Here is a 25,427-nt window from a genome sequence, read left to right as displayed (position 1 = left end):
CGTGAATATTAAAGCAAAGATAAAATTTAAGAATAAAAACTATTTAAATCCGCATATATATTATAAATATGTTACAACTATATTGATATTATGTAAAATAAGAAAGATATTATTTTTTGATATTAAAAAATCTTGAATTAGCAATTTATTTATTTTATTAAACAGTAAAGATGGACAAGCAGCTATAATATTGATTATATATAGATATATCAGTTCAACCATGTCAGTCTTTAGGAAAGATTAAATTGCGATCATCGGATAAGACTTAGCCTTAATTTAATGTGCCGTAGATGATAGTGTTTGAAATGATTATCTTTACACGCCAACCGTTCCGAAGGATCGATTCACGATATCACAACGGTGATAAAAATGAACAAAAATGTAACAAATAAATGTTATTCTCCGACAGATACATCTGATTTTGACATCAATTACATAATAAATATAATATGCATCAACCTAAAATTGTATTTATTACTATTATATATTACGCAATATAATAATAAATATTTATATTTCTAATGTACATTACTGTTGCCACACATTAATCTTATAATCATTCATTAAACTTTTGTTTATATAAATTATTAATTACATTTTTTTTGCATATACCTTCTAAATTTGAAAGACAAATAAATTTAATTGTAACGATAAAGAGACAAGAAATACAAAATAACAATGATATTATGGCTATAAGAAGCAGTAGAAAAACAGTAAACAAATGATACTCGGAAGCAATTACGGTTTTTATTATGCTACTATTCCATACTAATCCGTAGAATAATAATTTCCTGTAATTTTATATTTTCTAGTACGAGCGAACATATTAGAGCAAGTGTTATTATTTTAGAAAGGAATAATTACAGTATTATAAAAAATAATATTGAGGCAATTTGGCCCAAAAACTTTAGAAAACAGAATTATATGACGTGCAATTAAATAATCAAATAACTACTTTACAAAAATGTATAGGTATGCTAGGAACATAAGTAATTAAGTCCGTTAATAAAATAACTAAAGTTTCTGTTTCAATTAGTACATATTACAAATTCTGTTTTTAATTAAAATGACTTTATTTAAAAGTTGAAAAAAAAAATTTTTAGAAACTGTAGCTGAAAAGAACAGGTTTATTATTTTATCATATGTCATATGCAGTTTAATGCGTATTTTTGCTTAAATATTCTTCCTTCGATATAACTAGTTGATGCGACACAATAATAAAGGTTAATGACGATTCCGTTTAAGCGGCCACTAATTTCCGACATTGTTACTGGTCTGTCGACCGCGTTGTTTTACGCGAATAGCATTGCCAACGAAAGAGAGAAGAAAAGCTACGAATAAAAGGGGAACGGAAAGAGAAAGAGAGAGAGAGAGAGAGAGAGAGAGAGAGAGAGAGAAGGCCAGAGAGAATGGGGGAGAAAAAGAGGAACTCGTAAGTGGTGAATTCCCGTCATTAAGTCGTTAGCCGGACGACAGCAGACTAACTGTCGGCTAACTGACTGCTGAACTTGATCGACCAATCATTGACCCCCACGGTCAATCGAAATTTACCGTGTGTTTAACCATTCTCGTTCCACGTAATTCGTCGATATTATCCGGATGCGTAGGCTGCTTTGGTAATTTGACAAGAGAAAATGTATCGGTTATGAAGCAGCTGTACGCTTTAATATGGAGATAATGCGGAAGTTAATATAAATTTTGTTCGCGAAGCAAACGTGTGTCCCCCATTATGATCTGCAATAATCTTCTTGCTTTATAATTACGTATATTCAAAGAGATATCTTGTTTTCGAAATACATAAAAAAAAACGTCCTATTAAATATAATTTTCTTAAAAGAGATTAATTTTACATAACAAAAAATAAATTTTAATTTATTATTATTGAATTATTTATAGACTACATCTCTTATTAAAAGCAAATAATCAAATAATCAAATAAAGCACTAATTGATCATGCTCGTTATACACGTATTATATGTAATTATGAGTTCTCTAAAGCATTCGATGTCGAGCTTTTTTTATTCGCCATGTATACGTAGATATTAACACGACCATTTCACACACACACACACACACACACACACACACACACACACACACACACACACACACACACACACACACACACACACACACACAAAATATGAAGGTGATAATTAATCTAATGCACATATCACGAACCTCGGCAATATTCTGCAGTCTACAAGAGAGATTGCATAAAGCTAGAATTTCTTTTTCAATTAGCACGAAAGCGAAACGCTTTCAATGGGACCATGTGAAATAAATCCAATATGCAATAATCTCCTGCTGTAGGAATTTATTTTTAATTCAACAAACTGAAATGGATTGAGTTTGATATTTCTTCTGCTCTCGCGAAACAGGAAATTCTCATATATAAGCACATTATTTTTTAATTAAGCTCGTACATAATTTATTTATATTATAAATATCATTGCCATATATATTATACATATATAATAAATATTATTTAATATGTAATACAATACGTGCATACTCCGTACAAAGATATTTAATAGATGATCGGAAATAATTGTTACATGATTCATCTGGTAATGGTCGATCTGATAATGGTCGCGTGCGAGCCGGTTGATTCTCATAATTAATTAATAACGAGGTGATGACTGTCTCATGATTGTGGTATTCGAGTCAATTCGTGCGTGATGCTACGCTCTGCCTCCGATTGCGTGTTTTTAATTAATTCAATGCATTTCATAGGGAGAAAATGTAACATTTAATTTAAAATCAAAGATTAATACTTTAATTATAATTTTACGTTTGTACGGGTGACACAATCGAAGTACAAGAATAAAGTAACGTTAAAACATTAAATGCTCGATAGTTATTTATATCAATGTATAACCACTAAATTAAGTGCTCGTTCCATTTGATAAGATGCAACTTACATAAATGTCAATCGCGCCTATACCGCCGTACAAGAGTAAATCCTATTAAAAAAGGTGCTTAAAAAATATTAATATTAAAACATTTAATTTATATTAATTAGTATTATATTAAAATGTACACACGTCAAATTATATGGAGGGCACCTTATACAACTGTTAACTCACCTCTCCTCTTCCCCTCGATATAAATTTTGATTTTCTGCCAAACAGTTTGAGGATTCTGGACTTCAGCATCTAATTAGCACCTAATTTTAATCTAGGTTAGAACTTATTTAGCGCTGGAACGGCTATCTTAATAGGAGTATTAAGATATCCTTCTTGTCGAGATATTTTCCTTGTCGAGAGACTCGCTATATATATCTTTCAGTTGTTATAATAGTTGGTATAATTAGACTTACCGCGTTGTAAAGTGCAAATCGTGATTCAGAATCACGCGATTCTACTTGCAATATCTTTTTCATCTCTGCCTACCGACGAAGCGTTTCTGCTTACGTACGATGCTTACTCAAATCAACTGTGCTTATCAAGTGTCAAATTACTGCTACTAGCTATCCTTGAATTTAATCTCTACGTTTCTTTCTGAGTCATTTGCTAATATATAAAAACAGTTATCATCACGTTTTAAACTATTTCTTGCATAAACATTTATATCTTTCTTATACGGAATCGCGCGTTTGAAGATCCGTTTCATTTATTTAAATATCAGTGTATTAGAAAAAGTACTTTATCAATGTTCTCTCTCTCTCTTTCTCTCTCGTGGATTTTTTGTCTTTGATAAATGTATACATTGATGCGCATGATGCCACACAAACGCGTACATCGAGCTAATTAAAAAGCTCAGAGACGCAAATTATTTTCCTGTGGAACCGGTTTCAAAGCGAATTGCGAAAGTATCTAACGACTCATGGTAATAACGAGTATTCTGATTTACGTAAAAAGACGTTAAATTAGTAGTTTCTCATGCATGGACAAAATATAAAAGCCGTGACATTCATGATTTCTGCTGAGATTGCGAAATGTTACATGATACGCGATCGTATCACCTTCAGAACACTTTGAGTGATATTACAGTGATATTCTTTATCAAATATAATAGAAATTATGCATTAAGTATAAATTTTTTAAATAGTCACATGTGAGACAAAATTTATTTTCAGTAATGTCGAAATATTTAGTGATAAAAATCTCGGTGCTATCTTTCGTTAATGTGTGATATATTTATAAATATATTTATAAATAATACACATACACACATCTCAAGATTTAAAATAAAACGTTATACTTTTCTCATATTAATGTACCGTGGCTGGGAAAATATTGTTAATTAAGCCGTCCTAAAAGTGTTAAGAGAGCAACCGTTATTCTTCATCAAGTCGTGCAAGTGTCAATTGATTCCTTCCATATCGTAGCTCGTTGTAATTTAAAGATGCGGGTATCGCTACGAATTCCAAGGATGAAAAAAGCATTTATGGTATTTTTCGGCGGCACGTTGTACGTTATCAAAGCTGCCAATTAAGTTAATTAATAAAACTGTGTGTGTGTTTTTCTCAGTGGGAATAAAGAAATTGCTTCGCAAAGCTCGTCTTTACCGTACAACGCACGTGTCATCGAGCGGCAATTTGTGGTGGAAAGTGAAATACGGCAAAACCGCGTATTAAAATACCTGCATGCAACGCGACACTGGTTAAAACGACTAACAAAGTGTGGCGAGCGGAGATTTTTCGATGGTCTCTGTGCCGGAATGTGCCAATTTGTCGCGACGCATAATTTAGTGGATATTCGAATTTGATAAAAACGTGCTTACGTTACGCAAATTTGTATATTATGCAATTTGACATTCTGTAACTTCTGTAAAAGCGCCCGACATCGCGAATACTGAATTGAAATCAGTAAAATTAATAAGAGAAAACAAAGAGAAAAAGACAATTAATAACATATTCTCGTATTTTTAAATGTATCTTTTACATGCAATAAATTATTTTAACTGAAATTAACTTTATATTTTAATATCAATGTCGTCAATTTAAATTAATAATTACATGAAAATTGTCAAATTGATCTTTATTATAAATAATAAAAATATTATTACACACACACACACACACACACACATATATATATATATGTGTGTGTATTATATACATACACACAGATTAAAGATAAATATTACTATGCAGTCTTTAATACGAAGCATTCAAAAAGATGATATGTGAAATGTTTGAATACATCTTTACCGCAGTTATGCGTATTGCGACAGGAAATATTCAAATTTGCAGTGCACCTGCAAGTAAATACATTTCCGACTACTACGCCACCGTCACGCAACAATCACAGCGTTAGTTACGTCAAACGACATTCCCGACATATTCTTTCTGTTGCAATTTTGATACTGTGTCCGATATATCGACCGACAATCACTTGCGATCAAGGCTATACGGGTGCGGTCATTAATTGTATTAAATTACACCCAGGTTCTGAAAGAAAAACCGAGGTAAAGTATACAGTGACAACGATCAATTGTGTCAATAAATCATTGAACAACGTGTTACATTGTTAATAAATGTCAAAATAAAATACAGATTAATTTTAATCTGAAAACAATTAATAATTTTATTTTGTTTGTTTTTTATTTAGAAATAAAAATATATAATTTTTTAAATATTCTCAAATTATTATTATAAAGAATAATAAGTAAATTTGATAAATATATATTGATAAATTTTTTTAAATCTTTCTAGCTACACATTTATTTATTTTATTAATAATTCTAAAATTATTGACTCTTGCATGAAGCTTCTTCTCTCATTACTCCCACGCAGGACACATAAGTGGTTTTCATAGTTCACTTATATCTGCAATCTCGTATGACTTAGTCAATAACAAAGCAAAGGGTTCAACAATAAAAAGCTTACGATAGATTATGATATATGAAACGACTCAGAAAACAAATTGCCATCGGGCGATCGACTGATAGAGCATCAATTCTCTTGCAAATTCTCTGGGCGATTACATATTTTCTAGACACGCCTCGTTATACATCACTTTATCGTTGCATCATGAACTCAAAGTACTCAATGACTTAACGGTCAAGTTATTATATTTACGGTACAAAAAATAGAATAGACAGACTTTTTATTATATTTAATGCGGTGCCATTTATCTCGCATCTTCATTCTTCCTAAAAGATTTAATATTAAAATTATTTTTACTTATAACTCTATATGTCACATTCGAAACAATACATTGATAAAAGAAACATGATATTTATTATTTTATTACATAGAACTATACCTCGTTTAAAAATTAATATTTTATTCTTGGCATTATACAGTTGTGTAAGAGATTATCATCTTGCAAAATACACCAGAGTTACCGACGTATCAATTTGCAATCATAATATATTCCGGATGTAAAGGAGATTTATCGTCCTTTGAACGTCGCCGTTAAACTTTATAGCTGCGGGTTAATTTCTTCGCGTACTCTTTTTATTGTTCATGCGGATGTTTCATCCTTGCGCCAAGATCGATAATACGACACCGCGATATCGCGAGACTCGAAGTCGCCCTTGTTTTCTCAACGACATATGACTCGACTGATGGTCTTACGTTCTCAGTCCGAAGTCTCCTACAAGCTAATTATTTATGATCTCACGCTAACTCGTAATATCTAAAAGTCACGTGGCATTGATAATGACGGGAAACGTGCCGGTACAAGAGAAATGCGACTTTTAAACGGTTCTCGACGACATCGCGTGACTTTTGACTATGGCAATCTTCCATTCGCTCAATTGCTGTTTTCCAACAGATGTCGAAAGTGATATTTTCCTTGATAACGTGTCATTAGAAAAGTTTGCACGCAAGAATGTAACAGATTGTGATAGCTCAATCAATGGAAGAAGAGTTATTTTGAATGACTCATATGATAAATGTCATCACAAATGTCAATAAATCCTGTTTATGATAGTCCAATTATTCTACATATCAAACATGTCTATTTACTATCTATTATATATATATATATATATATATATATATATATATATATAATAAAATGGTATATTTTCACAAAACCAAAATACATTTAATAATAAACATATCATTTATATTATTGCGAACAAAAGTAATGCGTTTTATTTAGCAGTTCAATCGACTAATGGAGAAACGTCGTGCTTTCAAAAATATTTCTCGGTACCAGAAAGCAGTTTTAATTTTGAACTTTGTGTGTTTGACAACGCTGTTAGCGATGGAAACAAATGACCTCGAATCCACCCGCGCAACAGGGTCGATGACGACACTGGCGATAACCATATCTCCTTAATGGATCGGCTTAACAAGTCAAATTACGTGTCTGTCGTTTGCTGTTGACGTTACTTCTAAAAATGTATAGAGGGCATGTTGTTATACCATGTCAATCGGTATTGATTGACAGAATGATTTACAAGTTATTCGATGTGCTACCGATTTATCGATGATATATATCGTGACACATGAGCTACTGTTGTGTTTCTTTCTACGGTATACTATTTATAGAATATCCTGAAAATTTGAAACTTTTTTACGCTATTGTTCATAATTTTCGATCATTAATATCGCAGTTCTCCATATTACGTATTATATTTTATTTTTGCTTATTCTCTCTCTCTCCCTCTCTCTCTCTCTTTCTCTCTCTCAATCTCTCCTCTAAATAATAGATTATATTTTTAATCTTCTATTTAAAACAATTAATTAATTAAATATTATAAGATAATCAATTATAAAAGAAAATTTGTAAGAGTAACATAAAAACTTAATTGTTTGATTAATTTGTAGAATAATTAATATTTAGTTTGTGTTGATAGATTTGAAATTAAACTATTATAATATCTATACAAGAAGGGACTGAAAATTACGTTACGTCAAGATAAGAAAACTCAATTATTCGCATGTTGAAAGATAATAACGTTCTAAATTGCCGGATATTGCATGATGGGACTGAGATGAGTCTTAAAGTCTGAACAAAGAATGACAATTTATCCTTGAACTTTAATATATTCTTCAAATATGTTTGTATGCTTTGAGCTTCATTTAGCATCGGCCTACTTTTTTTCTGTACCAATTAACGTTATTAACGCGTTCTGATTGTCAGTTGAATAGTTACGAGATCAGAATGGCTATGTTAATGTAACCGCTAGAAGAGAAATATTTCATAGTTCTATTGTTTTGTTAGCGAGGTAATTAATTATGCTTTAAACTTTAAGATTAAAATTATCACTGCATAATGTCAAAATAAATTTGAATTAAAGAATAAATCTATTCGAAATATATTAAAATTAAATATATACATATATTAAAAATTTGATAATTTGATGGTTAGAGTGTAGCGTATTTGATTTTTATTTGATTTGATTTTCATTTTAAAAAAATATTCAATTTATATAATCAATTTATTATGAATTACATTAAAGATTTATGTACATATATTAATATTTTACAAATGCATTAATATGTATTTATATATTAACTATTTTAACAAAAAGCCAGAGAGAAAATAATACATGCTTATTACAGTGCTTATAACGTACACGAATTTTATTATTATATATACAATTATAATTAACTCGCTGTTAAACATTGGTGCATACGTGACAATAGGTCATTTCCATTTTTATACGTTTCGATTAGCAGCACGTCGGAAGTAATCATTTCACATCACTTTCCTGCGCGAATAAATCGCAATGATTTGCGAGATGAAAGACGTTGTGATACCCTCGGTAGTGAGGGTGACAGAACCGCATATAGGACACTGAAATTACACGGAACACAAACGTTATGGCATTGCGTAAATGGCGGCTAACTCGATGTAGGAAGACATGTACGGTTGGTCAGCTAACTTGCGATCGTGATAGCGGTGCGTGTTTGAATTGCTAGCTATAAATTCCATGAAGATTTCCAATTCGGATGAAAGATACATAGATTCGAAATGATATAGATCTACGAAGATGTTTGTAGCCATTAATGTTGTCAGATCTAAAGCTGAAAAAGCAGGTCTGGTTTGAGTTTATGCTGGCGCAATCAATGACGAATGATAGTTAATATTGCAGAATTTAAAAATTAATTTATAGAAGAAAAATTCTTTTTCAACCTGCGTTTCAATTTATACATTATTAATTTATTATCCTTAAATATAATTAGCAAATTATTAGTTGCAATAAATAATTTAATTACATGTTAATTATTAATAACAACTACACTATACATATTTGATGCTTGTGATGTTGCTTTGTTATTTTTTTCTAGATCGTATAAAAACGGGTTATACATTAGAAAAGATCAAATTCATGTATCATATGAAATTGAAATTTTATAGTAGCCAAAGCGAGATCTATTATGCATACAATATGTATGCGCGACGATTCGCCAACGAATGCGTGATATATAGTTTTATCGAAGAATTATTAATATATTTTCGATAGCCACGTATTCACATACGCGAGCGGGCACGTAGTTAGATACGTGTACGTGAAAATTTTCCTCAATGAAGTACAGCGAATAAAAAGCTGCAATGATATTTTTATAAATTTAAGACTTGCACGTGACAACTTGATTATACATCATGATAGTATATTCTTATCACTTTACGTAATTATAAAGTAATTACAATAGATAGATGAATTTAATCTGTACATTATTGATATGACTTATTAATTTCTAGACTATATTTTTAAAGATTAAACAATTATAAATCTATAAATAATAATATGTAATATTTTATAATATCACGCAAAAAATCTTTCTTACGGAATTAATGCATTTTAAATTAGAGTAGGGATATACAGATCTATGTTTCAGAAATGGAAATAACTGTTGACTCCTTCCGACTATGTCTTAACAAAAAGTTGTTGATTACAATAAAACGATTCGAAGAAAAGACCTAGATTCCTTCGAAAGTTTCCATTGTATTGCTGTCACGTTTTAGAGGCATTTGTTCCGTTAGTTATACTCGTTATATAATCTCACAACATGGAAATATATCTTTTGCCTTCATGACTACAGAGACCTTATTTCGTTATTATTTAACGAGTTTTTCTGTGTAAAAACATTCGAGATTGTTATAGATTATCGAAGAAATATCGATGATTATGCGAAAATGATTGATATTTTTTGCTATAAAAAAAGCGTTAGATGTCTGATTAAACAATTTTGAAAAAAAATAATAACGTCAAAAAGTATGATGACGTAATGTAAATTCAATTTGTCATATTGTTGTTTCGTATTTCCATATTGTTGTTTCACAAATTTTATTATTTTTACGGAGTCTTCACTAATTTGAATAAAACTAACACAAAAATTTGTATTATTATTGAAAAAAAAAGAACATTTTTTTTTCCTTTAGCGGGAAAAGAATTTATTCTACACAGATTGTTAATTGTACTAAATAGTTATACTAGACAGTTGCACAAGGTAATAAATGTGCGCACTATTAACAAAGGAGGCCATATCCTTGCTAATAATATTTTATGTACATGAGCACATATTGAACGTCAAGGTCGATATGAAGAACGCTGTTTGTTGCTAAGTTACGTAAGAATCATGCAGTAAAATGCATCATTAATACTCGCTAAGCAGAGACTATGATTTTCAAACAGAAAAATTATTGTCGTCCAAGAATTTCTATTAAGCTTAATAACATGAAAATTTATCATTCTACAAAATAATATTTTTTCTGAGAGATCATAATGATGCTTAAGAATTATTCTTAAAAAAATCGAGTCTAAATTACTCAAAAGATGATATTAATAGCGATAATTCTAAAACACTCTATATATCTTATAAGTAGTGCATTGTCCAAATTATTAAACCTGTCTCCGCCGATCGAGCATTTCAAAAAAAGATTGCAACCTAATTTCTAGGCAGAATGCATCAAGTGGAGAAGATCGAACTGCGCAGATTTAATTAACGATAAGTCATTAAGATGCTGGCAACTTCTAATCGGGAATTAGAGATCTTAACGCGGCTCTAATGAAACGCTATATGACTTTGCTGTAATGACGATCAGGATTTTAACCTCGAACCATTCGCGATAATGCCTCGCACATGACTAGGTAACTTTACATTCGATTCTTGATCGCGCGTGACGTTTAATTCATTCATGATTAATTTTCTTTGCTCTACTATATATATATATATATAGACGCGCATGATCGCACACGAGATTGCAGACTCATAACTGTAAAGAGATCTTGCATAAGAAAAATTATAAGTATTTAGAAAATCACTTAACTTACAGGAAATCCGGAATGTTATCAGTAAACCACATGATATGTACATGCGTCAATGAATTTTGCAAGAGTCGCTTTTTCTATTGAAAATATATTCATCGATCAATCTTTAGCATCGGTCATTAATCAATGATTCCTCCACGTGGATTATTAATTTAGAAAATCAGAAACATCACCAATGTTTTTGCGAATATTAGTTAATATATAGTATTTGACAAAAGTCTGAGAACATCCTATTAAAAAAATTAGACTATTTTATAAATTAGAAAATAAAACAATTTTTATAAACTGTTGACACCATATTAAAGTAGAATCTTCAAAATGCTTTTTTAATTTTTTGTCTACGATGATTTTTCATCGAGTAATGATATCATTTCTAAAAAATATAGTTCAGTTTCAAAATTTAACTCGATCAAAAAAATGATTAAAAAATTTTAAAAAAGCGTTTGTAGATAAAACGTTGCAGTTTATTGAACTTGACTTAAATTTTTTGAAAAAAAATTTTTATTGAGCTGCAGAGAGTGTTAAACAAATATGTAATTTTAAGAAAAAACAGTATATCCTTTGAAAGCACAAAATTGAGAAGATAAAAAATTTTAATAAACTACCGATAGCGTTTTGAAGTTGAAGCTTCAAGCTTCAGAATGCTTTTTTAATTTTTTTTTCCTACGATGATTTTCGCCGAGCTGCAGCGGTCTGAAAAAGCCCAGTTTTTTTAAACACAAGGTGTGCTCAGACCTCTGTGAAGCACTGTAAATTACATATAGTAAAAGTTGAATTTACTTATTAAATATTTTTAAAACTTAAATTTATTTAAAGTTATTTTTTCATCTTTAAAGATATATTTGTAACATAATGATAATAGCAATAATAATAATAATTAATAGTAGAGAGAGAGTAGTAATAATAGTAATGATTAAAAAAATGTGATAAATAATAAAAATTAATAATTAATTAATATATTACATATACTATATATATCCAATTGTCAGAGTTATACATATTTAAGAATAATAAAGATTTCTTTACTTTTATTTTTTTTTAAATGCGCAAAATGAATAATACATGTTTTATGAGATCAAAAATAAATGTAAACGCTCGAAATATTATAGTATTTGTATAAATTCACAGCTGCAACTTTTATGCGGTAATTATGTTTTATATACACGACTAACGTATAACATTTCATTCCAGGGAATTTAATTCATGTTTGCAACAAATCATCTAGATACACCCAGGAAGGCTTACATTTAACAATGCAATAAAATATAAGCAATGTCGCGTGTCGCAGATGACTTTTTATGAGGAAACCGCAGTAGCACTTAGAAGCTATTTTTTATTTTCGGTCAACATCTTCTTGCAGCCCAACATTTTATCTCCGTTAAACAAGATACGTCATGCATAAACCGGCGGTAATATGCATTAAATTATTGGGGTCAGCCATATGACGCTAATGCTTTACGTTAGCCACGCCGCTCTATTCTACCAAGATAAACAACGAAGAAAGTAGGCAAGAGAGATTTCGCGTAGATAAGGGAGTTTTTTGTAAACGATATTAATAATTCCTTCTACTCGTAATCGGTCATATTAGTTGGAAAAGATTAGTTTGAAAACTCCAAAAAAATGAATATGACTTTGTATTTCAACTTTTACCAACGTCTTATCAGATCAAATCGAAATGTAAAAACTTACCAATTTTGTTACGTGAGATTACTTGTCAATTTTGAGGAAATATATAAAAAAGAGAAATTGACAAAATCTTTATTATATATTAATTATTTAAAACTTTTATTACAAATAATTGAGAGGAAAAAGAATAATTACTGAAAAGCAAATGAATAACTAATACAAGTTTTTAATTAAAATTCTTTGTAAGACACACAAAGTCGAGAAATATCTTCGATCTTTTGTTGAATGAGTTTTCCATTAATATTCTTACAATATAGCGCTACGAAAAAAAAAAAGTGAAAAAGCAACAACGCAGAGTAACCTGTGATAACCCATTCCGCCGGCAACAGAACTCGAGAGTCATAAACTGGATGTCCAGAAGATAATAACCGTTCTTACGTACCGCGGCGCCATGATTGCATCCATGACATAATCACTGGCATTAATGCGACGAAAACATTACCGATCAAATAAAACTAATATTGTGTGCTTGCACGACGCACAGCACGCGCATGTATATCTATTCAAGATAAATAGATAGCAGGGTTATAAAGCATCCGCTCGATTGTGCATTCTCCGTAATTAGCCTCGCGAGCGTTTCAATTATCGCGCCGCTCGGCGATCAAGAATAATTAAGCCTGTCCAGCTTCAGAACTCGCCACATATATATAATATAGCGAAGAATCGCAAAACGGGCATTACATCCGCGCACGTAATACACGCGTTTATTTTATATACCATCCATGTTTGACTTTGAGTTTTATTCAAAGTGAGAATTACTAAATAGATTAATAAATAGAAATCTGTCTTTGTACATTTTGCAATTTGGAGAAAAAATGGAGAAAATTATACCATTTTTTTAAAATTGATTAGATTTATTCTTGACTTTGCTGCTCCTTATTAACACTTGTGACTTTAAACACGTGTCCAATTTGCTTATGTACTACTGTGGCTACCGTGAACAATGAGATATACTCGATTGACGGATTACGTAAATTATCTGGTAGGCATTTTCCTTTATGCCTCTCTGGAATGCCAACGAGATGCAAAGGTCTCTAACACGAGAACTGACTCGTGAAAGTGTTTCATCATCGGTTCAAAATCCGACAGGTGCGCGTCTCGAGACTATGACAAGCGATTGCATCAGATACTTCATCATAAAGTAATAAGGTTAACTACCGCAAATATGAAATTAAATAAGGTAATAAATAATAATTATATCGATTATATCGTAAACATAAGACATGATTTTAAATTCATAACATTAATAGCAACGTCTTGAAAAGGTTTTCAACAACATTTTTCCAAGGATTTATTCAAAATTTATTCATAATCTGCTTACAGGCGTCGTCGACGCCAAATTGCAAACTTTCCGCAATATTTTTGATGATTGATTATGGAAGAATATATGTTGCAAAATGACAACCCCGCGTTTAGCGAACTGTAAAGTACAGACGAAAGATGTAACGAACAATATTTATGTGCTTACTTTTTTAATCTTCCTAAAACTTTTGGTTAGTAACAGCTGTTTCTAGTCGGTCAAGCGGATTGCCAAGAACTTGCTGAACCTTTCATGTTTCAAAACCGGGAAAGTGGAGCGCTCATCTCTCTTTGAAGACGGTAGCAGCAACGAGAGCGGAATCGTAAAACATTCTTTTCCCCTTAAAACTGCAAAGAAGACCATATCCCTCGAAGCGGCACACTCGTCGTGAAAGCTTTGATACAGCATTACTTGCAAGCGAAAGGCGAATTTTCCATTATTTCGACGATAGAGGAGAGGACATGAAAGGGTTGTCGGTAAAAGTAGAAAGTCGGGTTATTTGATTATACTCGCAGATATGTTACCGCAGATATGTTTTTACTATGAACTCTTTGCGTCGCTCTAATTCAGTATAAATTAAAAGAAAAACTACGGTGATGTATCTTTTTGTTTGATATCACAAAGTACATAAAATGTGAAAAACTAAAAAAGTTACATCCAGAAAATGATACAATATATATAAAATATTAAGTGTGCAAATTAATTTGGTGTCTTTACATTGAATCAATTATAATAATTTTGCTTTAAATTTACATGTAAATTTTCCCGTAAGGATTTTGAAGTATTAACTTAATATTACAAAAAGATTTAGAAATATTATAAAAAGACGTTATATAACTTCATAAATCTGTTTTCGAAAAAATGGCAATTTTGTGTTGATAAAATCAATGCATTTTCGGTCCTCTTTCATCGTTTTGTGCATCAGCCAGATGATGTTGAAGTGAGCGGAATAATTGATAATCTGAAAGTTCCGAAAATAAGTTCGGTGAATAAGCATGAGAGAGAACTTTTTAGCCCAAAGAACAAATAATGTCCTCAATTTTATGAAGTTAGTCAGTGAGCTTCGCCAAGTTATATAGCGTTTTTTTTTTTAATGTTAATATACTTACAAAGCCTTTAAACGACGAGAAAATATGTAAATTAAAAACAAAGTTATAATTGATTCAATGTAAAAGTACCGAATTAATTTACACATCTAATATATTGATGTATGATAAAGACACAATAATAACGAACTCTAAGAAAGTAACAACTTTGAAAGAAACATAAAGTTAAAATACGATTCTTTCATATTTTGATGGTTCTTGGGTAATCGTAAAAAAGCAAAAAGGGACCGCTCCGCGTTTGTTAAGTCTACATAGGCTCGTCGACTCTATGAATAAATTTTACATCGGGGCGTTCGTAACGAAGGAACCGGAGAGATTTATACGTGACTCTCCTATATGTGCGTGTGTCCATCTGCGTCGAATATAGGATTATGATGTTTCTGAGTAATAACACTCCCTGCATGGGCGACATGTGTATCTTTGACCGGCAGCCGGCGGCTCTTTCGTTTTTACAGCATTTCGACTGATGTAACACGTGCATATTACGCGTCCGATGAAATTTCCGATGAGATTTTAGAATAAGAGTTACATTTATAAAAAGAAAGAAAGAGAGATAGAAAGAAAGAGTGATTATTTTACATTTGCTCAACGATGAATTCATTTCATGATACATACATTTTCGCTTATCCGTTTCCAAGGACGTTTTTGCTGATCTATTTTTAACCCATCCGAGTAATAACGTGTTTCATATATTTAGTCTGATCGCAAAAACACACTGAAAATACGACTGACGCAATTTCTCGCCGTCCGAACCCGGGAATTATTGCAGATTACCTAACGATGACAAACGACGCCGGATTACCAGCGATATTCGGCCGACTCTGACTTCTTTCGCTAGATTTAACCGTCTTATTGTCGATCCGAAATGGACAGTCCAATAAGTTTTTAGAATACTTTGAAAAATAGCCAACCTTCCGCTATGGTCGTAATAAGGTCATATTAGGCATTTTAAACCAAAGTCAGATATTACTTTGTCTTTACTTATTGTTCACATGCACAGAATATAAATATTTATATATATCAAAGAATTATATTATATTTAAAATAAAATATTAGAAACTTTTAAACATGAATTTAGCGAAACAAATAAAACTAATCCAAAAATATTGTTTTGTTTACGAGGTTATTATAACAGAATTTGCAAATAGACGAGAAATTCAAACTCAATTTATACTTTGAATTATTTTAATTAAATTTTACTTTCCCGAATATATCCGAAAATCGCTATTCTCTTTGTTAGCAGAAACTATATGATTTAAGTTTTAACCGCATTGAGAGACAAAGAGCGAATTAAAAGTTCTCAGAAAAGAACATGTGCCGAAGCCTCATAAAAGAGCGATGAGATTTCTCGAGTCGTCCATGTCTCAGTCATAAGACCACAAAAACTGCGCACGACCATGCGTGACAAATGGTGAACACACGCGTATACCAAGTTTGTTCTGCCATGGTGGATAAGAGAAAAAGACTTTGCTAAGATGGAAATAAAGAAAGCAAAGTCGCGTGCGACGCCTATTGTATATTTGAGTGACGTTGAATGCGCGTGAACAATGACATGTTGATTTGTCGGCTAATTCAGGGATTTGTAAATTAATTGTCTTTGGCAATTTGACACAATTTTTATTGAGAATTAATAAGAATACGAAGAATAAACTTATTAAAGTTTTGCGTTGAACTAATAACGTAATAATGGAATTGTTGGCCATTTTACAGTTCCAACCCTTACTCCGTATTGTTATTTTTGGCACCTTCTAACTGTACAGGTGGGTCAGCGTATTTTCGATAAGTTTATTAATATGTAAAAGTGTTTTAAAAAATCTGAAAAAATGTATATACATACCTTCTTTGAACATTCTAAATAAAGACTAAAATAATAAATTTGAAAAATAATTTTCTTAAATATATTATTTTATGATTATTTGTTTTCAAGAAATTGACGTTGTTAGAAAAATCACAGATAAAAATGACCCATCAGTACGGACTAAGGGTTAATAATTGCCTGGCATGCGCTTCACGATTTACTTCGCAAGTATATCTCGTGTATAAAAGGATAATCAATTTTTTTATTCTACAGATTATAAAAGGGATAGATGACTAAATTAAATTTAATTTTAAATTTGATACGACATATTCAAAATTTGTTATACCTCCTTATCTTTCATTTAATTATAACGTACATACATTAACATAATTTTCTTGACAGAATTAATCTTTATGGGAAACTTTCTCGTACTAATATATATATATATGGTTTTGTAACATTCTGACATTAGCGCATTCCGATTACGAGAAAGTTACGCGGCCAACGTTGCCGAGAATCGCGTGTGCGAAAACGCTGACTTTGGTTAAAATCCCGGGGGGCAACATTCCCGTACACAAAGTTGTAATGTAATCTCTCCATCCTCCTGCAACGTTCAGCTGGGCTTCGCGGTAGCCCACGCGCGATCATCGGCGCACGTGTACCTCAATTCACAGACATCCCGGGCAATCCTGCGCAAAATTTTCTCCGCAAGGAAACCGGTTGGCACGCTGCGAGAGATAGAGGATAGAGCCGCGGCCAGCCGTCCGTCATGCCGTGTTTTACCTCGCCGGCAGGATCGCCACGATCCGACGCACGTGCAACATAATCTCTCGCTGTGTGGTGTGTCAAGTACAGCAAGACCGCGTTATCAGCCGCGCAATCTGGATGCACCGTGAGGATGCATTTCTCTCTTCTTCTCTCTCTCATTAATCTAGCGCGATATCTATCCAAGTTCATTGTCAATAGCCAGCGTCTCTCGGTTCCCTCGTTGAGCGTGACGCGCGGATTGCATCTCGAAATTCGTGGTTCTTGGGAAAGATCAAGATGGAATGAGCGGTGCATGTGATAAAGTACCATGTTTTGCCAAGAGCCAACTTCCGTCTTGCATCCCATTATTATTTGATAAATTGTAGATACGATTATGCAGTGAATGCAGATAGGAGAGCGGTTCATTTCCAATGCAATTTAAGAATGTTATTAATCTAAATTTAATTTTTTCTAAATAAAATTTTTAATTTTAAAATTTAATTTTTTTTAAAAAAAGTTTTTTATCTCTCTCTCTCTCTCTCTCTCTCTCTCTCTCTCGCATTAAACTTTTTCAATAATAAAGCTTAATTAACTAATGCGAGATACAATGGTCGATCGTGCAGCGCCAGAATCAATATGATGATTGGATATTCTCAACATCGTACAAACTAAATAATTTTTTATAAAAATTAATGATGTGTAATACATATATACGGTTAATTGACTCCGTCGTATTCGGGACAACCAGAGTAGAATAATTAAATACAAACTTTATCCTCGCCAACGGCCGACAAAATAACACGTCGGTCTTCTATCGAGCAACCAAAACTCGTATCACGAAATTCACCGTGAAACTCAATACCTGGGCTCACAAGAGTCGAACAACGAGGGACCTTAAATGGAAATTTATTGGCGCGTGATCGCACGGGTCTACGCATGTCAGCCCGCGTGAACTCACGCACGCTCTCGGGTGCCCGACGAATAACGAATATCGTTTCTCGAATGCGTGTTCTGTTCCATTTCCATGCCGGATTTACCGGCCGAAAGGATTACCAATCACGCGGCCATGCCCAGCACTCCTTCCTTAATCTACATCCCACGACCTTCGTTTTCTCATTCCCACCGGTCGCTCGTCGTAATTCCGATGTCATCGGAGATTCGGTCACGCTGAAATTGCGATATGGCATATAGCAGTTGGAAACTATCGAGATGGCAAAATTATGGGACCAGCGACGCAATATAACTATAATTCGTTTAATAAAACTTTTATTAATACATTAAACACTATAATTAACCCTTACTCCGTATTGTTATTTTTGACACCTTCTAACTGTACAGGTGGGTCAGCGTATTTTCGATAAGTTTATTAATATGTAAAAGTGTTTTAAAAAATCTGAAAAAATGTATATACCTTTTTTGAACATTCTAAATAAAGACTAAAATAATAAATTTGAAAAATAATTTACTTAAATATGTTATTTTATGATTATTTGTTTTCGAGAAATTGACGTTGTTAGAAAAATCACAGACAAAAATGATCCATCAGTACGGAATAAGGGTTAAATATTTCTACGATTTTAATTTAGACCTAACGTCAAGTTCAATATTTCGATTGAGATCATCAAAGATATATACATATATATATATATATATATATATATATATATATATATATATATATATATATGGATAACAAAATGATTAGATATTTGAAAATATTGATTTCTTTTTAAATGTAATACTGCATACTGTAATTATTAATTAAAATGATCATGACGTAAGAAAGTGCGATAATTCCTAGAAAGAATATATTATATTATCTTCCTCTTATGAATATTTATACATATGTTGATTTATTCTTTTATATAATATTCTTATATATATATATATATATATATGTGTATGTGCTCTCCTCTACTCCTATTGTGTTGTTCGAATCTTTATTCTCGATCTCTTCTCCTTCTTTTCTTCTATTGTTCTTTTTTTTATTACACCAGTACGTCACATCCGGAATGACAATGATTGTACAGTGACTTGGTGACTTATCGCTGTGTTCAAAGGTAAAGTTACAGTCGAGAATGCGTTATTGGCACTGAACATAAATCGCTACAGAACATAATAAAGATAGAAAAAAATCGTGCGCCAACGTGTCAGCGTAGTCGATAGATAATATAATATGTCATATGAAATAGTACCTCTAGTTTTAACTAACGGTTTTATCCTTGAACCACGTAAATATTATGTATGTATAACAAGTTTTCTATCTCTGGCAGATCAAACGCTAGACGCAAAAAATCTTGTCGACGGTTAATTAAATAGAGCTTCTCTCTGTTACACGGAATTGATATTTTATCTCCCAGCAATAAGAGGTAAATTATTAATTAATTAATTGCCGAAGCTTGATTCCCCCCGTTGATATTCCTGAGTTCCCTCTTGTCCTCCGGCTCCCTTGCCCATCACCCCACGGCGCCACACCTTGTGAAGCTTCACAGGACACGAGCGCGCCATCAGATATAAAATCGCCACGCTCCGCGAGCACGGATCCCGGATTCTTTTCCCTCCCTTCTCGCCGCACGCTCCCGCAATTTGTTAAGCCGTGAATGCTCGCGATGCGATCACGCCGTACTCACCTTGAACGTTATTTCGCCTTCGCGTACGCGGCGATTACAGGAAATATAACTTGAAGTGGCGGTCTTCATTTTCTCATAACGCGTAACGCCGATTAATTTTCATCTCGTTAAAATTATGAAGATTTTAAATCGAAATTATATCACGAGATAAAATATTAAGATATATATCTTTCCTTTTAATGCCGCGTAGATAAGGTATACATATTAGCAAGTTTACAGCAAATGCGCTTGGCTATATCTCCGGCGGATCCCTCGTTTTCCGCATCCTCTTCCGCATCCTCGTCCATCGTCGTTCTCCATTACATGCGTCACTTTCGGGCGATTGCGGAGATGCTTTCGAGGAAGCAAGCCCGAGCGAAGACACGTCCGCGCGTTTACATGCCAGCGGCGATACAAGGCGCTTGCTGTGCACGAATCGCCATACGAGCCAAGATCTTGTCGTTGCGAGCGTTAGCCTCATTTCTGAATCGCTTGTTCGTTTTCTTTTTTTTTTTTTTTTTTTTTTTTTTCTTCAAGCTGCCGCTTCCTCGCCGACCGGCCACCTTAGCGAATCGTTTGTCAGGGCGATCAGTTGCGACAGCCGAACAAGGACGTCGGATGCCGATCGCTTAGATCAACGTGGATTGTTATTGAGGCTGAATAATGGCACATGTTTGACATTTGTCCTGCGTATATTACTTTGTCAGTATAATATTCTTTTCTTCTCAATCATAAACAGATAAGATTTTCAGCCTACGTATTTTCTCTTGTGTGATGGTTTAGTAAATATAAAGTTTTTTGCTAAAATTTATTATATTGATATTAATTCTTATTCCGTACTGATGGATCATTTTTGTCTGCGATTTTTCTAACAACGTCAATTTCTTGAAAACAAATAATCATAAAATAACATATTTAAGTAAATTATTTTTCAAATTTATTATTTTAGTCTTTATTGAGAATGTTCAAAGAAAGTATATACATTTTTTCAGATGTTTTAAAACACTTTTACATATTAATAAACTTATCGAAAATACGCTGACCCACCTGTACAGTTAGAAGGTGTCAAAAATAACAATACGAAGTAAGGGTTAACAATATATATCCCTTATTCAGTACTAGCCATTTTTATCTGTGATTTTTCTAACAGCATCAATTTCTCAAACACAAATAGTCATAAAACAATATATTTAAGCAAACTATTTTTCAAACTTATTAATTTTTATTTAGAGGGATAAAAAATAATAAGCATAAAAATTTTTTTAAACACTTTTACATATTAATAAACGCGTCGAAAATACGCTGACCCACCTGTACGGTTAAAGGCTGTCAAAAATAACAGTCCGAAGTAAGAGATATGTTTCTCTTTAATTAAATCTAAAAGAAATAAAATAGTTATACATATTTCAGTCAGAGAATAAATAAAGAAACGTCCAGGGTTATCCGCTACTCTAATAATAACTCGCATCAATATTTCTCTTATATATCACATGCTCTCTAGAAAACTATGAAGATAAAATTGTCGGAGAATTAGAAGGCATACAAGAGGCTGACTCTCGTAAGAGAAAGAGAGAGATGGAGAGAACGCTGCATTCTCGCCTTTGTATCTTCGCGGTTAATGCAAATCAAAGTGTTCCGACTCGTTTGCAAGCGCAAACGTGACAAAGCCGGCTCTGTTCGAACTCTTTATCCTTTTCGTTTTCTTTCGAACGATCTCGCACTGGTCTACATGGTATCGCGATAGAGAAAGCGCACTTGATGCCACTTGAATCGCTTACTCGAGCTTTGAACCCGTACAAGCTCCTGACTTTCTGCATGAGTTCCATATTCGACCGAAGAAAGAAGATCTCTAAATAGATTGGAGGTGGAGGTTCTGGTTCTACTAAATAAAACTGCGGAACACAGATCTCGAATCTTTTTTTAGAATACGACCGTGAGTTATAAAACAACGAATAAAGTCTCATCATATAAGAGAAGATTAATTAAAATGTTATTTTAAGAAAATTTAATTATATAACATTATTTGATTACATAACATTAGATAGGATTGAAGTTCTTATGAAGAAATTTTTCTAGGAATTTAAAATTCTGCCTCTTATTCTTTAGTTTTTTATTTTAATCCAACAGGTTATACTTCTTAATTAGAACATGATAACTCTACTGGAGACAGCTTAAGTGCGCACAGCGGGATACTATATCTTCGAGAGTTGTATCTTGTAGATCGATATATTTATCGTAACTGACTGATATAAAAAAATTATTACTTTCTCAAGACAAGTTAAAACGTAGAAATTTGTGAGAATTTATTGCTATAATTCGAAAGTAAAAATATTGTCAATTAATTATTTTAATTATTAGAGTTTCAAAATTTATTAAATTAAACTTTTATTTTCTTTTTTAATATATATTAGTTTTATTGATATTTTTATTCAATCCATGTTCTCTTCTACTATAATTTTTTTATTATTAAAATATTCTTATATACAAAAAGATTTTAATATTACTATGACAATATAAAAATTGTACAATTTTACGCATAAGAGATAAATAAATAAAATTATTAAAATAATATTACTTACAATCTGTTATAAAATTGTAACAGTTCTGAATTTATTAAAAACAAGGTGTTTAAAGTTAGATTTATATTTGGTCCACACATTTTGAATTTATATTAAAACGAACTGGTCATATGCATTATCACAAATTGTACTAGACCGCACAATTTTATATGCGTATTGCATCCATTGAACGTGCTCAACACTGAAATTACACGTTACGTGATATATCGCACATGATTCACCGAATCTATTATGAAATATAGTTATTATCCACCCGCGGCAAGCTGAATTATCCATGATGCAGTCCTAAATCAGTTCGCTCGTTAAACGAAATCTCACCATCTCGTTTATTCGTTCTATTCGTGTGGGATTCGCGTTCCATCGCAGAGGAAAACCTATCTCGATTGCAGAAATTATTTAGAACATATATATTAAAAAATAAGGCTTATTTGCATATAAAAATAACATTTAAAAATATTTATATTTTTAAATTGCTTAGAGTAAAGCCTCGAGAAAAGGAGTTTCTAAAAACGGAAAAGTCATGTATGACTTTCTTTTGCCAATTATTACAGAGATTAAAAATCAATTAGTGCTGAATAATCAATGGCGGTGCTTCAGCAAATAATGTCAGAGGTCTCAATATACTAATGCATTTAACAATTAGTGTACACTATAATTATAAGATAGTTTATAATTTCTTTACACTGTAAAAAATATTTAACAGTGCAGTGAATATTGTTACATTCGTTTTATTATTTATTTTTTATCTTATGATGAGAAAGATGCTGGTCAAAAGCATCGTACAATTGTATCCTTGTCTTAATTATTTTATATTGGTTGCACATTTCGTTCGGCTTTTTCAATGATCTCTGAAAAGTATGCAATGCCTTCAATCACGATAATTAATGCGATGCTTAATATTATTTTTTTTAAATCTAGTATACTTGCCGAATTCGTGTTTTACATTCGAGAAATCAATGTGGAAAATGTATGTAGAACTAAAAAAAAAAAAAGAATTAAAGTTTTTCGAATTTTTGACAAATTCTGACAATTAAATTATCTTATATTTACTTTTGCTTTTTAAAATAGATTAATATACCTAGAGTATAGACTAAACATCAATCATACAAGTTACAAAGCATAAGATTTATCTCAAAGTTTATACGTGTGTGAATTTCAATTGTGTCGCGTAAATCAACTTTTACGACGACAAAATGCATGCGACGATATATAGCTGCAGTATCATTAGACGGCGAGAAACCAGTCAAGAAGTAATTTCGACAAACACGGTGTCCATAGATCAAACTTTGCGAGAACTCGGCACAAAACGGGCAACAGTGTGTTTTATCATTCGATAAAAAGGATAAGCACTTGGTGGTTTACGTTTACGACGATGATGAGTAAGGAAAGTGTTATATAATGATCAATAAGAAAGACTGTTGTTCTTCGAGTTCGTATAACATAATAATTTATGACGTGTAAAACTGAAATCTCGTGGCGTCGATAAAACTGATAATTACGAAATATATTACATCACAGTAATGGCCCGATAATTTTGCATCGACCATCAACGCGTTCGTTCTCGGGCGCACAAAAAGATAAAGAGAGAGAATTAACAAACGAGAATTAATGTATTAATTTTATTGCACCGTACGCAATGAAATTAATACATCGACAACGGAATGTAAATTTCAACCAAGAATCTCGCCCCTCTCGATCAACCCGGCGTTTCTCTCGCGTCTCAATTACGTGGCTCTCTAAAAAACGCTTTATTACTGCACTGCACTGCACTGCACGTGCGATGATTAAACCTGTTAAATATCTGCAGTGAGGAGAATGCGCGCGTATGTGTAAGCAAGTATATGCATCTGTGAGCTCTTGCAAATTATAACGAAGCTATGTATGTTTGTACATTACGCTTGATTCTGTGTGGTTGTGTTTCATGTTTTTTCTTTTTTCTTTAAAAATATGAATTATTAAAAAAAAATAATGATATATTGTGAAATTGTTCTTACTATAGTATTTATTTCATGCCTGCATCTACATCTCACTCATAGACGTATATAATAAACTCAGCATATTACGCATTTTTTCTATAGTTTTGCTGGATCAATTTCACGTGAAAGAATGAGAGAGATGCAAGATTTGGAAGGGGCATTTTCTGTACTAATATAGTCTTAATATTATCAATAAAAAGATAAGATTGTTAATAAAATTTTAATTTGTTAATAATTTATTAATAATCTTATTTAATAATTTAATTTATTAATAAATTATATATTACATACATACGTATACATTTAACTGTTGTGCAGGCAAGAAAAGAAAATTGAGGGCTAATTTTCTGAAGACAAATATATATAGCTAATATTGGATCTGTTATATGTATATGTCGGTTAAAATATTTCGATTCCAAAAAAATTTACTCTTTTATATGGA

The 25,427-nt window shown here is 32.0% G+C and overlaps 1 protein-coding gene and 1 long non-coding RNA gene across 6 annotated transcripts in view; one reads left to right on the top strand and one right to left on the bottom strand.

The window, feature by feature from the left end:
- Positions 1-25,427, top strand: part of By (focal adhesion protein tensin) — a 173,276-nt gene that overhangs the window by 35,222 nt on the left and 112,627 nt on the right. The window lies entirely within an intron of this gene.
- On the bottom strand, positions 2,896-3,383 carry LOC140665562 (uncharacterized). Its single transcript, XR_012046634.1, has 3 exons — positions 3,323-3,383; positions 3,090-3,169; positions 2,896-2,966 (listed from the first exon to the last, which is right to left on the bottom strand). It is a non-coding gene; the product is annotated as an uncharacterized lncRNA (long non-coding RNA).

Source organism: Anoplolepis gracilipes, chromosome 1, assembly GCF_047496725.1.
Source record: "Anoplolepis gracilipes chromosome 1, ASM4749672v1, whole genome shotgun sequence".
Classification (NCBI taxonomy): domain Eukaryota; kingdom Metazoa; phylum Arthropoda; class Insecta; order Hymenoptera; family Formicidae; genus Anoplolepis; species Anoplolepis gracilipes.
The sequence above is the reverse complement of the archived record's forward strand: the minus strand, read 5'-3'. Positions and strand labels throughout refer to the sequence as shown.